General features: G+C 39.9%; 1 protein-coding gene across 7 annotated transcripts in view; it reads right to left on the reverse strand.

Moving 5' to 3' along the window:
* DAAM (disheveled-associated activator of morphogenesis-like protein) overlaps positions 1–14,257 on the reverse strand; it is a 192,260-nt gene that overhangs the window by 63,341 nt on the left and 114,662 nt on the right. Inside the window, exon 1 of one of the 7 annotated variants that reach the window (XM_072298364.1) lies at positions 8,598–8,616. The exons of the other annotated variants lie outside the window; for them this stretch is intronic. The gene's annotated coding sequence lies outside the window, so the exon portion shown is untranslated. Of the gene's footprint in view, positions 1–8,597; positions 8,617–14,257 lie in introns of those variants that run through there. 7 annotated transcript variants of the gene reach the window in all.

Here is a 14,257-nt window from a genome sequence, read left to right on the forward strand (position 1 = left end):
ATGGGTATAAAACACAAGAGCGGATCGGAAACTCACAACATCAAAATCGGTAAAACGCATTTTCTAACAATGACCATCAATATTTAGGCAGTCCCTGTTGTTCCCTAATAATAATTGTCTCATTGTAACAGAAAATCAAATATAAAGAGCATCTAGTTACGTAAATCAGAAGATAAACTGTAGTAACAGAGGGTGAAGTTATGGTTGCATTTTTCTGCATCATGAGCAATAACTTGCCGCAACGCCTTGCCTCCCGCTTTTATGAAAGCTCAGAGGAGAAAAGACCTTGAAACTGTCACATGAAAGACTCTGTATGTCACCTTTATCTACGATCCCATAGCTCCTCGCGATTCGTGCGCTATTTTGCGCTGCAAAACGAGATGAATGTTTGCAAAATGAAAATGAATCGCTCTCTTCATCACACCGCTAAAAGAAGAGCCGGAAGTTTCATTCACGCTTTTCTTTGTCTCTTAAGTGCATTTTCCTGCGACGTTCTAAAATGTATTGACCTAATGAGTAATCGTTTGTCTCGGTTGAACTGTGTACGTATATTTATATTTACAAATCGCTTGAAGTTAAGAACTTCCTTTACTCCCAGAATATATAGCTAAGAAATATTGGTGTTCATTTCATCTGGGCCTCTCTAATAGGAAAAAGCTCCGTTTAATTTAGAGGGCGTGCTTCAAAACTGGCAAATTTCCACTGATTACGATCGTTCCTGTTACACAAGTTCGAAAACAAGCCGCAGTATGGGGTCTGCAATTACGTCCCCGCCCCCTTTGCTAGGATTGAAATAAAAAATTGTGGACTTCTAACGGTGGGGGGGATGGGGCTGTATAAGTAAACAAGATCACTGCTTTTACCTACTTGCTGAAGTATTGATTTGCCTTGCATTTGAAATAAGGTCACGGAAAGTGCACTTTTGGCGCCGAAAAGGCACTCGCTTCGTCCTTGACTTACTTTCCCATCCGATTTAATCGCGCGGCCTTTTGACTTCGCTCGGTATGATTGTAAAAGTTTTCGGATCGTTGAATCTCATTCTGGTCTACCGATTAAAACGAAACTTGAATGGCGCCTCGCTCATCACTTTTTTCGTGATATTACATTTCATTGGGAGAGTTCCAAATCGAACACAACAAGGTCCTAAAACTTCTGCACAAGGAAGCTACCACAGACTGCAATTTTAGTAACAGCCTCGAAATATGTGCCTATGATTCTAATTTCCAAAAATGTTTCCTAACGTAGAAATAAAACGCAAAGTTAGGTAATATATTTACGGCAAACCTAACGCAAATAATATTCATTTTTTAATTATTCCAAACAGTAATACTAGCAGTGATACATTTTTGTGTGACGATCACACTGATCTAACTTCATGATTGAGGCCGACATCGGTGTTTTGAAGGTAATATTTTATACGTTACTGCAATACTGCCGTGCTAAGGAAGAACACCGTATGAACATTTGAGAGTTGCCAAATTTCCTTCGATAAAATTATTTCGATTTATTTTTTGGGAAAGTTGTAAATATTTTTCCTTTAAATTTTCAGAATCTTCAGGTGAAATTGCCAACTAAAGTATCTGAAAACTTGGGAAGAAAATATTCATACATTTACCAGGAAATTCGCGTTATATCAAAGGAAATTTGGCAACGCCTGAAGGTTCATACGGCGTTCTTCTTCAGCATCCGTTGCTAATCCGGCCACTGATGTGACGCCTTTGAAGTCTGATTTGCCGTTTTTATTCCCCGAGTCCTTTAATATCCCACATTCTGCTCGTTTTTATGGAAAAAAGTCGGTCACTCCACGCGTGGACAAGTGCGGTGCACGGCGTTTGACAGTTGGTCACTTTAAACAATGGCCCTACGTTGCGACAGAGCATGCGAAGGTTATTGACCAAAAACGGCCTGAATATACTCTCTTCAAAGGTTCCACTAAAAATGACACGCGCAAATTGTGGTCAGCGAATATCTACGTTGGACCGACCGCAGTGAAAGTTCACTTCATTGCACAATACGAGGAATAAATTAATTTTTATTGACGATTCAATTGGTATGCACGCGCCGATAACCGGAAATGGTGCAGTCACTCTTCGGCACTTAAGATTCGGCGCATCGTAAAGAAATTACACTCACCGTAAGAAAAGATACTTACTCCTTGCACCGTGAGAAAAAGAAAGTTCATTTATATTTTTTATTATAATAAAATTAAGGAGGAACTCGGAGTAAAGTTCTCGAATTTATTATTTTACTTAACATGCAGAATTAGACGACTTATTCCCTCGACTGTAGAAGAAACAAGATGGTCCATTCAATCAGTAAAATTGCCATCATTAATCAATTACGACATTCTAAAATGTTGTGCCACGGTATAAGTACAAATGCACTGTATTTATTTAAAAATTCCAAGGAAAATATACTATTGGAAGGAACTCAAAAACTGTACGCTTGATTACAAATTGAAAAAAAAAAATTTGATTAATAATTAAATTACAATTGATTAAAAATGTTTAAATGATTACAAATTGGTTAAGTTGGGCTTCCTTACCCTTTTTCACATGACGACATGCGATTATTAACAAGAGCAACATGTCATTGAATTTTAACCAATGAGTAAAATTCTCAGGCAGGCACCACCTCTTCATTACAATACACGTAGAAGTAGTAAAAGTGGCGAGTAGCATAATAGTGTTGGAGATTGCAACAAGTTCTCACAAAATCGAACATGCAAACTAATAAGCACGCGCATCACTCCACCAGTGTCTCCCATAAATCGCGCCTTGCACTTTTTGGCATTGTTGCCATCCTCCGAGGATACTTTATTTCCTAACGAATACGTAAAAATGATGGAAAAAAGATAGAATTTTAAAGAAAAAATGATTTTGCGGGTGAGTGCGGCACGATGAAGTTGGTACCTAGCGCAACTTTAAGCTCTCACGGTCTCACGGCAGCATTCGTGGAGAACCGATTCCGACCTGCAATGGAAAATTTGCAGGTGTCTGAAATTTGATGAATTTTGTGTTTAAGTGGACTACGGAGTGTACTGAACACCTTTGTTCGTATAACCAACAATTATTGGATAGAATATGACAAAATTATCTAATCTGTTCAAATAATTGTGTTTAAATGGAAAATGCCACCAAGTGACGTCACTGGACGTAGGCAGTACCCATTTCCTGATTTTTGACTCTAATTTTATAAACTTCCTGTGCTAGATAAAAAATCACGAGAAACACTGCGAAATCAGTTTTTTAAGTTTTCTCCGATGGAGCAATAAAAATTTTGCATTCAAATTCTCTTTTGGGCGAATTGAACCAGAAAATTTGAAAAACAAATGTTTTTCTCAGTTTCACGACAACGGTATACGGGATGAACGTGCTTGTTGCAAAGTTTGACAACTGCGCTGCAACATGAGAGGCCCCTGCACGCACGAGCGTCGCCTTTGGGCTTTTGGACTCGTCGCGACAGAAAAGCACCATATGCGACCTTGCGATGGAAACCCGGGTTTGCTCGGGATACACTGCCGCTACAAGAACGGGGCGGGGGACAAAACCATGTCATCGTCGCGAGAGAGTAATGACGCAACCTTGAAAGGCTGCGCAACAGGAACTCATAGCCTTTTCGATACTCCGGTGCTTTTATGGCGAGCTGAATACGAGAGTATTGTGCGCCCCATCGTGATGCTACGTAAAGGCTTGAATAGTTCATGTGATGTGGGATCTCGTATTCTAACAAAAGATCACAAAAAAGAATCCCTATGGAAAACTGTTAATCGTTTGTCCTGGAATTGGACACGCATTTTGTAATAAGGAACCACTATTTCTGGCTCATTTTAGAAACAGCATATGTGTCATTGGTTTCCCTGTGCAGAAAGGTGATTGTTATGGCAGGGCCATAAATGGTTCCTTATTGCAAAATGTACTCCAATTTGTGCTTCGGTTATTGCAATTGTTTTTGGTTTTTTAAAATGAGATTCTGTCAATATTATTGTACTAGCTGCAGCATGTGTGTCTTGATGGTACAAATATCGATATCTTGTCCTTTTCATTTTTCTTCCAATATAACTACACCGAAAAAAAAGTGAAGTTGATTTAACATTCTAGATGTCAAAAAAGTGTGCGAGAACTCACACAATGCAAAATTACCCGCTATGGCAATTACCTTTACATATTGACATTGCTGAAGTAGCAATTCAGCATTTCGTAAGATCTCGCACACTTTTTCTCGCACATCCAGAATGTTGACGTAACTTCACTTTTTTTCAGTGTACGGTCTGAGTTGGTCTATTTTGTTATCACCAACCTGGGCGCGTACCTATCAAAGTAGATAAAATTTATCTGTGTCTCAGCGGATGGTAGTCAAAAATTACAGCTTGAAATGCATTTAGTAATTTTCGAATGATAAGAGGCAGCCAGCTCTGTGTTTGTCCCTTCGTACTGACCTCGGGCCAATAGTTGTAACAAGTAGCAACGTTCTTTGCGAAGTAACATCTATGTTTGTATTGGACGTACATTTTACAAATCTTCCATTCATCAGGTTTTCTTCGTAAACTTCATCAGTCAAAACGACGTGATCCTTTAGCTGACCTATTTTTCCGACAGAAAATGTGTCAAAATACCACGAGGAACTTTGTTGTTAGATTTTCTTTTGATTAAGAAAATGATCCATGCATAAGTCAGACATTCATTTCAGATCCATCGTGATTCACACTGACAATGGTTTCTCAGAAAATCATTGCTGACATAAAACCTGTAGCGAAAATAAAAAAAAGTACCATAAACTCTTGTTTATTCTGACAAAAAGCTCACAGATTAACCGAAACCATTGTCACCGCCGGTATATATGAGCAAATTCATACCACGTCCCTACGCTTCACCGGGAAAGTAGGTTCCAAGCGCCTCGACTTGAAAGAGTCATCCGAAATTTTAGGAGGTAAGTAGATTGGACAAGCGACAAAAGGAGTCCCCTCGGTAGATCGACGAGACTAGATACCAGGTTCTGGTTCTTTAAACAACGGCATAAACCCAGTGTTGTTGCCGAGATTCTGCCGATTTGCACCGTCTCGAGAGCCAGAGAAGTGAGATTAGCGGAGTAATTTGCACTTAATGGCAAGTTTGCTTCCAGGCGCACGTGCAACTGGCGGTTTTGTGCCTGTTAATTTCAAGCACTTCGCAAACTCACTTCTTCGTCCCGTGTAAACGAGCTTACCAAAGTTGCCAAACCAAATGATTGAACGTGTCTGAATAATTGGAATCTAACAGGAACGCACTAATTCCCCACTTGGAAATAAAGAGTTGGGAGTAGTTTTCAATTCGTAAATTTTCTTTTGATAAAAATTAAGTCAAGAACAAATATTTTGAACGTGAAAAAAGGCGTTGAAATTTGTCCGTAGCGTTTGAGGACTATGCATGACTAAAGCTTCAAACCTTTTTCTTTGGGAAAAGAGGTCATCCTGAGTCCAAACTCTCAACAATTTTGACATGAAAAAACACTCTTGATTCAATTGGATTTTTTAGTGAATCGAGAGGAAATCCGCTTAAACTAAGAGGCTTTTATTTAAGATTTCAGCAAAAATCCGAATAAATCAATAGTTTTTTTCTTGCAAATTTTTTTAAGAGTCTGGACTCCAGATCCAGGGTCTTTTTCGCCCAGTATTTTCTCCCTTCTAACGGCATGGCTCATAATCTACAATAGATGTAATTTAAAATTTGTTAATTATACTTGAAAAAGTTATATGAGTAGATTGAGGGCTTACGTGTGGTACCAAAGCAAGCTCAATAATTTATGAATGACCGATTTTTCTTTATTCATATTATTTAGGTTTAAATTTTGAGTAGAGGAAAACTAAAGAGTTCTCCGTCGAGATCGACAAAGGTGGAAAAAGAGGGACAAAAGCGTGGTATTTAGTGGCGTGTGGAGACGACGACGGCGCCGGCGTGGTTACCAAAGATCCCGTAGATGCTTATCGTTGCTCAGCTCAGAGGATGCTGCATGCTCTATTGGTAAATAGGTTAGAGTTTAGTGCAAATATTGTCACGACTTGGTCGACTCGTCCCCGTCTAGACTCCCTCTGGGTCCCTTAATCACGCCCTGTTCTCCTCGGTTATTCTTGTGTGCTCTTTGGGTCACAGCTCACAACACTGTTACACATGCCAATAAGACTCACTCACCGTAAGGAATAAGAGATTGCGCTTGCAAGTTCTGAAAAATTCTCGCGGGCTACCGGATGTTAGAAAAATCTTGAATGTTTCTGGTTGAGATGAAATATTGCGTAAGTTATACCTACTCCTCCAGATGCCAGCTTCCGGAAGATCTCTACCATGACAGTTCCTGTGGCGGGTAGGCGTCGCAGAACGCCCTAGCGCGCCGTAAAAGCGGCTTATATGTATACATACCTATACCTACTAATGAAAGTAAGTTGGAATTTTTTAGCCAAAGAGAGATCCGCTGTCTGATAACGCGTCTGCTGCTGCCTTTATGAATGGTCCTAAATAGTGATGCACCACACAACGTATCTCTTCGATGGAAAATTGTGCTCACATGAGCTTATTCCCTCTGTTTTCAGATTTCCAGTTTTCTGGATTTTTAACGCACGTTGGCTAAAGAATTCCATCTTACTGTCTTATGACTCGTGCGTCTACCGCAATCAGTTTGTACTAATTAAGGGGCTGAACTTGCCACACAGGGGCTGATCAATTTATGCAAACCAAAGAGAGAAGCAAACAAGTCAACCTACTCGGGGTTTCAATCAAACCGTTCACGATAAAAGACCTCTGACGGCGCGTTTGTGGGTGTATTTGATACTGCGTGCATTGACTTAATGGGACATATTGATAGTGAAACACAAAAACCACTTATCTCGGTTTGCAAAGTTGCAGACTTCGCGTCATACTTATTACTTTTTAACTGGAAAACTACGCAATGTCAATTCTTAAAACATTCCGTGGTATTTCTTCTCTATCATACGAAGCAAACCGTTAGAAAATTTCAAGGAATGAATATTGCTTTGTTCTCCTTTCAAAAAATAAAACATGAGCGGAGCTTTTTAAACACCGCAAACGAGATGCGTGGTTTGGTAGTTTCACCGTCGATATGCAAATAGTCCGTAAGTTTTTTGGGGTTTCTTTTCCTCCAACTTGTAACTATGTCATTCTCATTCGCGGTGTCGATCACAAACAAGTTCTTGTGAACATTTTTTGAACGGGAAGGCGCATTGCGTTCTCGATCGCTCATCGCCCACCCGTTTATAATGATAATCGGATATTCAAGATATTCTGGAGCCTTATCTAATGAGTTCAAAAATCAATCAGTTTCGGAATTAATTAACAGATCCAGTTTTAAGCCTGCTCAACTCATACAGTTTCGAAAGAAGATTTACACCCACGCGAGACAAAGTTTGAAAGTTCCGTACAAAGACCTAATTTCAGCTTATTGTTAGTCCAAACGGTTGCAGGTATGTAGGTGTCTGAGCCAGTGTATTGTAATAATTGGAGCCGAAAATCAGGGATAGAAACAAAGATAAATAGAGAGGTATGGAAAAGTGTTGAAGAAGTATTGCATGTTTATCAACAAGTGGGGAGAATATTGTCCTTTCTAAGTACGGTAGGACCTCTGTTATCCGCGATTACTGAAACCGTGGCACCGCGGTTATTCGAAAACCGCGGGTAACCTGAGCCGCGAACGGTCTTAGTCTAAGAATTGGAGTGTTAAATCTGACCCATGGTCAAGAGGTGAATTGAGCCAAACTCGCAAAATAACTGCAAATCCAAAACCGAACACCACTTCCTATAATTTCTCCGAGAGAGATATCTGTGCGGATATAAAGGAGTCAACCCAGCCAATCAGTCATTCAGTCACCCATTGCTGATAGAAAACATCAAGGAACCGTGCCATTTTGACCCCTGCCACGCTGAGCGCGAATCCGGTACGAATGACCACCTCCGGTTGCCAACTCGGGTGATCATAAATCCGATCATTATAAGCAAGCGTTATAAAGTTAATATTGAAGTTAGTTTTCAGCAATAATAATCGGGATATGATGGAAGGAGATGACAACTAGCCTGCCTCCGTTAGTTTTGACATATTCGCGCGAACCGCATATTTGGTCTGCTTGACAGAGCATATATCACGGAAGAGAGCTGAGCAGCTGAGAAAGTTGAGGCGGGCGACAAGAAAATGAAGCGGTGGCGAACCGTGAATGATCGATTATCGATGAGTCCCAATTTGAAGCTATGGTACAGAATCGATTATTCAGGTGTTCGTTGTGAACACCCCAATTATCGATCCTTTTTCATAGGTTTAAATGGCAGATCAATCGATACATCGCAAAGCACGCCACGCCACTGAAATGAATTTATAATGAGAAGACATTTTTTGAATGTTCTTTTCTTTGCTCGCGAATGGTTTCCCGACAAAATTCCGCTATTTTGAGTCATTAGTGCCTCCCCAATTTTTTCCCTCCCTCTTGGTTTAAGTACCCACAAAGTTTTAGAGGGGAATTGACATTTAAAAATGAAAGGATAATCCAGATCGTGATGCAATTGCAGTGAGTTAATCACGTAAATATCAAACGAGACCCCAAAAAATACTACCGGACTCACCTTAGTCAGAGCGTAATCTTGGCACGAGCTTTTGGCACGGACCACTTTCCTTCGTTCATATCTACAGTTTTTCCACCCATATTGTAGTTGAATATTGTGACTTTAGAAAGTTTGCTTACCTAAAACAGAGAGAAACATAAGTTCGATTAGCAAATTGTGCAAAACAAATCAAAACAAAACAAAAAAAAAAACACATGTAACGTTTGATTTTTTTTTACCTCCCACTGAAGCATTAAACGTCAAAGAGTTCAGTGGCGATGCGTGAATGGTCCATTATCGATATTTCCCCATTTGAAGCTGTGATAAGGAATCGATTGTTGAGATGTTCGTTGCAGACTCCTTGTCTATCGATCTTTTTCTATGGGTTTAAATGGCTGATCAATCGATACATCGCAAAGCATGCCATGCCTTTCACTGGAAAAAAACCACATTGGATCTAGAGTCCAGGCTCTTAAAAATATCGACAGGAAAAAGTACTCATGATTCAATCAGAATCTAGCTTAAATCAAGAACCAAGCCTCTTAATTTAGGCGGATTTCGTTTTGATTCAAGCAAAAATCCGATTGAATCAAGAGTATTTTTTCTTGTCAATGTTTTCGAGAGTCTGGACTCTAGATCCAATGCGTTTTTTTTTTTTTTTCCAGTGCGATTTGATATTCGATTCGGGTTTTAAGTGTATTCAAAACATTAAAAAGCGCTTCTTCCGTCAAAACAAAGGAGGTTGAAAGCTAGGAGTTGCCGGAGGCCTAGGACTTCCGAGGACAAGTGAAAAAGTGTTCGAAACTGATGAATCTGAGTCCCCCTTTCTCCGACCCAAAATAAGATGTCCGTCCTCGAGCCTGACATGACAGAACAATGAGAGACCTAGCCTACTAAAATCAGCCGCGAGCTAATTTAATAATCAGAGTAGAACCCGAGGAGGTTGATCTCTCCTGCAGCGCTGACAACCAGCTCATCACATCACTTTCTTTGCTCCGTATTCTGAGTCTAATGGCAAGTTTGTCCGCGATCATGCCAATTTCAAACGACCGCTCGTCACATGGTTACAGGCATTTTTATGAGGTTAACACTCTACTGTAAACAAATATCGGTCCTGAGAAATGATAGGTAACAGAGAGATAAATGAGCGTTTATTAAAATTTTGACTTTAAATTGTTGAGCTTTTATAAGTTTTCCCTCCTGCACTGGAAAAAAAACACATTGGATCTAGAGTCCAGACTCTTGAAAACATTGACAAGAAAATGGACTCTTGATTCAATCAGATTTAAGCTTAAATCAAAAGGAAATCGGCTCAAATTAAGAGGGTTGGTTCTTGATTTAAGCTTAAATCTGATTGAATCAAGAGTATTTTTTCTTGTCGATGTTTTTAAGAGTCTGGAATCTAGATCCAAGGTGTTTTTTTCCAGTGTGGCAAGTAAATGCAAAAATAGAATATGAGCATAATAAGGGGGAAAAAAGATATGTTCTCATCTGAAATATAGGTTTAGAAAATTATTTTACTTGAGTGACGAAGGTTTCTTACAAGATGATCACACATCGGGGAAAAAACGAAACACAACATACCTTAAAGCAATAGTTCTCATTTAATTTGCAATTTATTTGTAAGGTAGCAAAGGGTTAAGTACGTAAAATGACTATGCAAACTCATGTATATGTACATTATCGGGAGAGAGTAGCAACAACTGGCGTAGATGAATAATTTGTTATGTTCCTACAAAGCAAAATGTAGATATTCATGTCCTCAACGACACTGTTTGATGAGGAGCATCCTTGACGAAGGGCGCACAGCTCATGTGAGGCGATGCATGCAATGCAGTGACAAAAGGATGCAGCAAGTCAAAAACACCACTTAGAGGAGAACGCCACGGAAAGTAAGTATCACAATTCCAACAATACTACTCACTAATTTTGGTACTAGGTATGAGAGTAGTTGCACCAGTTAGAAGTACGGCAATTGAGTCTGCCTAAAGTGCGGTTGGATCAGCCGTACCTCTGGCTAGTACTACTCTCATATCTAGTGCCAGGTTCGGATTAAGATACTTTTTTCGGTGTGAATTTTCTAAAAGTGTTATGTCATTTTTCATGGTGCGTGTTGAAAAATTTTAAGGCTTCAATTTTAATTTTCTTACCATCACTGATTCCAGTTATCTATATATTTAATATATTACTAATTTTACAAGGACTTGCTCGCAGGAGAAATGATAAATTAATAGATTTGAAATTTCGTGCACCCCTCCTCCCTCCCTTTGGCCGATCGTTAAAAATTATTATTCCGCCAAACAGCTAGGAAGTTTTAAAATTATCTTGATGGCGCGGTTCTCGAACTCAAAATTTATTGAACGTCAGTTTCCTATCATGATTTATCCTACTCGCGGCATTTTTAATTTTCTACAATGATCATTCGCTTTGGCTCCACATTTTCCGGGGAAGAGGGGGTTGGGGTGAGAGGAGGAGATTGGGGTCAGAAAAAATCATCGAGATTAAAAAATTGTGTCCTGACAGAAATGACCACTAAAAGCGGAAGCATGGTAATCGAGCTACCAGCCAAAAATAAAATAAACAAGTAATATTTCAAGCTATATGTAGATAAGAAATGGTTAATTTTTAATCAATTAAAAATTTTAATATTTTAAAAATTTGAAACTTACAATAATAATATATATAATAATATTTTAATTTGGAAAAATTGAAAAAAATTTAAACAATTTTAAAATTGTTTAATCAATTACCATGTTCTACACAGCTTAGCCAGCCAAATTTATATCAGTATGTACAAAAGCAGAAACTTGGCATGAATGGGCATTGTTGAGCTTTTTTCACTTTCTAGGCTGCCGTCATTTCCACTAGGTTATCCAAATTCAGGAACCACTTTCAGGCGGCGCAGCACGGGCATAGATCTCGGGCCGGTGACGTAATAGCCGCGAGTAAAAACAACAACAAAGCCTCGTCGGTCGTGGACCCAAAAGCGGAGGAGCCGGCCCAGAAGGCGTCCGAGTGACCCAGTTCCCTTTTTCGGATTTTGAGCATCCGAATTCCCGAAATATCCGCGACCGGTCGCCAAATCTGGCCCTTTTCGTTCAGTCTTCCAAATTATTTGACTTTCATCTGTCGAGGTAATTAGCTCTCGTGACTGATGGCCGATCATCATCGATTTTCAGAACTCGGAAGCAGTGGCTTTGCCTAAAATACACATTTCTAGACTCGACGCGAATTGAGTGGAGCGTGCCACATACAGACAAATTGGACGCCGTTTCGAAAAAAGTGATCTATCCATTTAAGACCTCCGTTTCACTTTTCTGCTGAGTGGCTGAATTATTGTAGCCGTTCCCGGTTTTATGATGTTTCAACTCGTAAATACTCATGTTAATTCTTAACCCAATTTCTGTCAACAGGAAAAGTTTCATCCAATATTAAGAAATCTTGGTTTACTTAAAATTTCAGTTCAGACAATTCATTGCCTACCTAACATAAGGGCGTGACTACAACCAACAATGAACCCTGTCCTCTGTACAATTTAATGCTTTTCTGGGTTCATCTTAATGTGTAGTTACGCCCCTATGTCAGCCACGCGACGAATTAAAACCTTTAGTCATGGAAACCGAAGTTTTTGTTAGCCGGACTAAGATTTGTATTCTCCACGAAAGACTTTCGGTAACTTGAATTGAATTTCTGGCCCAAGGACTAAAAGCTTCGGTTACTTTTACCGAAAATTCGAGTGTTCTATATTGACTGAAATTCAATCATGGTAATCTAAGTTTTTTTTCCTCGCGAAATGCCTAATTAGATCGATAAACAATTTCACTCAAGAGCCAATGCATACAAAAGCTCTTACAATTTTTCACATAGGATATTCCACAATTAAACAATAATACGGAAGTATGATTGGTGAAACCAAAGCTGCGAGGAATGTAGGAGGGCGAATTTCATCACCGTTGTACCTTGTCTTTATTAGGAATTCAAACTTTCCTGTTTGACTCATTACCATTTATTTAAAAAAGTATTTCATTCTTATTTTTTTTCCTGAATTGCAAATCTTTTGAGCTCATTGTCACTATAAGTTCCCGTACCTAATAAATTTTCATTTTTCGTAACAATTTGTTCAACCGTTCTACGAGGTCAATTTCCATGATTTTTGCTATTGACCGGCGGTAATTCCTAAATGTGCCGGCTTGTGTAAAACCTAATCCACGCAGGGACCCGCGAAGCGGGCTTTAGAGGGCGCGAGGTACCTTCCGGGGGTTGGGCTTTTTAGCGGCCAGGGGGCGTAACGTACCCCCTGTATGCGTTTCCCTAGCTCCTTTGTTTCTATTTTATTCTCCCTCTTGTCAGGTACGTGTTTTCTTATATATATTTGTTCTTCTTCTGATTTCCCTCTTCCTGACTTCCATAAGTCCAGGAGTTATACGACAAAGTCGGCCGGATACAACGGAAAAAATTAATGTAGCTCACTGTGCCAAAAATCCCCCATTGGGTTCCTTATGACCCCCTGAATCCCTCCAAAAAAGTCCTTATTGATAGCGTGCATGTAACTACAAGGAACCTCTAATTTTACCTAACATCGCCAAGTCACGCCGAAAAATTCCACATTTTTCATAAAATATTGCAACAATGGCACCGTCACGAATCTCGAGGTAAAAGCAGCTTGATTTTCAGCCGGATGAAATCGTAGGCTGACCGGTCCTTCTGCGACGTTCCTCGCCCGACTTGGCAACGGAGGAGGATGTACAGAAGGAATACTGGCGGCTAATCATATGCAAACCACTGGATCTGGGATATGCGATTGCTGCGCTAACTCGGCTTGCACCGGAACTAGCCGCCGGCCCTCGCGTCGCCGCGCCGCACACTGGACCGAATCCAAGAGACAAGTCGGACAAAATTTGGAAACTTTGAAAGCTTATATTTTCGAAAATACGAGACGAAAAAGTCCAAGAGTGGTTTCATTGTTTTTTTCGTGAAATTTCCTTTCAGTGACACTCCATGAAATAGATTTTGTGATAAAATGACCATAACAATTTGAAATTTTAGTCAGAAATTTCATGTCCTACCTTTTCTGTTGGTTCGTGCGCCGCCGCGTTGGCCGCGGTGCTGCGAAAAGGAAAGTAGTTACACCCGTAACGCACGCTGCGGCACCACTACGGACCATCCGCGATTGCACCGATTAATCTGCGATGTTGCCATGCATTAAACGAGGCGAATTTCAACACGAGAAAGGAGAAAGGGAATTGGACACCCGATTGACCTTTCGGGCAGTTGAGCGAATTAAAACGATCGCTATAAAATCAGGTACTTCGGGTGCCCCGAAACAACATATAATGTCGATAACGTCGAGTACAAAAATTACAGTGGCGCGGCGTGAATTGCGATATATCGATTATTATGCCACTTATACCTGTGGTAAAGAATCGATTATTAAGGTGTTCGCTGCGAACACCCTGTTTATCGATCCTTTTCCATAGGTTTAAATGGCATAACAGTCGATAAATCGCAAGGCACGCCACGCCACTGAAAAATTAGTTTCAGGACTGTTATTCAGTTTTACCGGGACCTCACGGAATATAATAAATCTTCCCTGCGGTATACTTTGATAAAGCCCACAGACTAATATTTCAAATACATTAACATATTTACATATGATAACAGTTCAATTATTCTGATGATCG

Source organism: Bemisia tabaci, chromosome 3 (assembly GCF_918797505.1).
Source record: "Bemisia tabaci chromosome 3, PGI_BMITA_v3".
NCBI lineage: Eukaryota > Metazoa > Arthropoda > Insecta > Hemiptera > Aleyrodidae > Bemisia > Bemisia tabaci.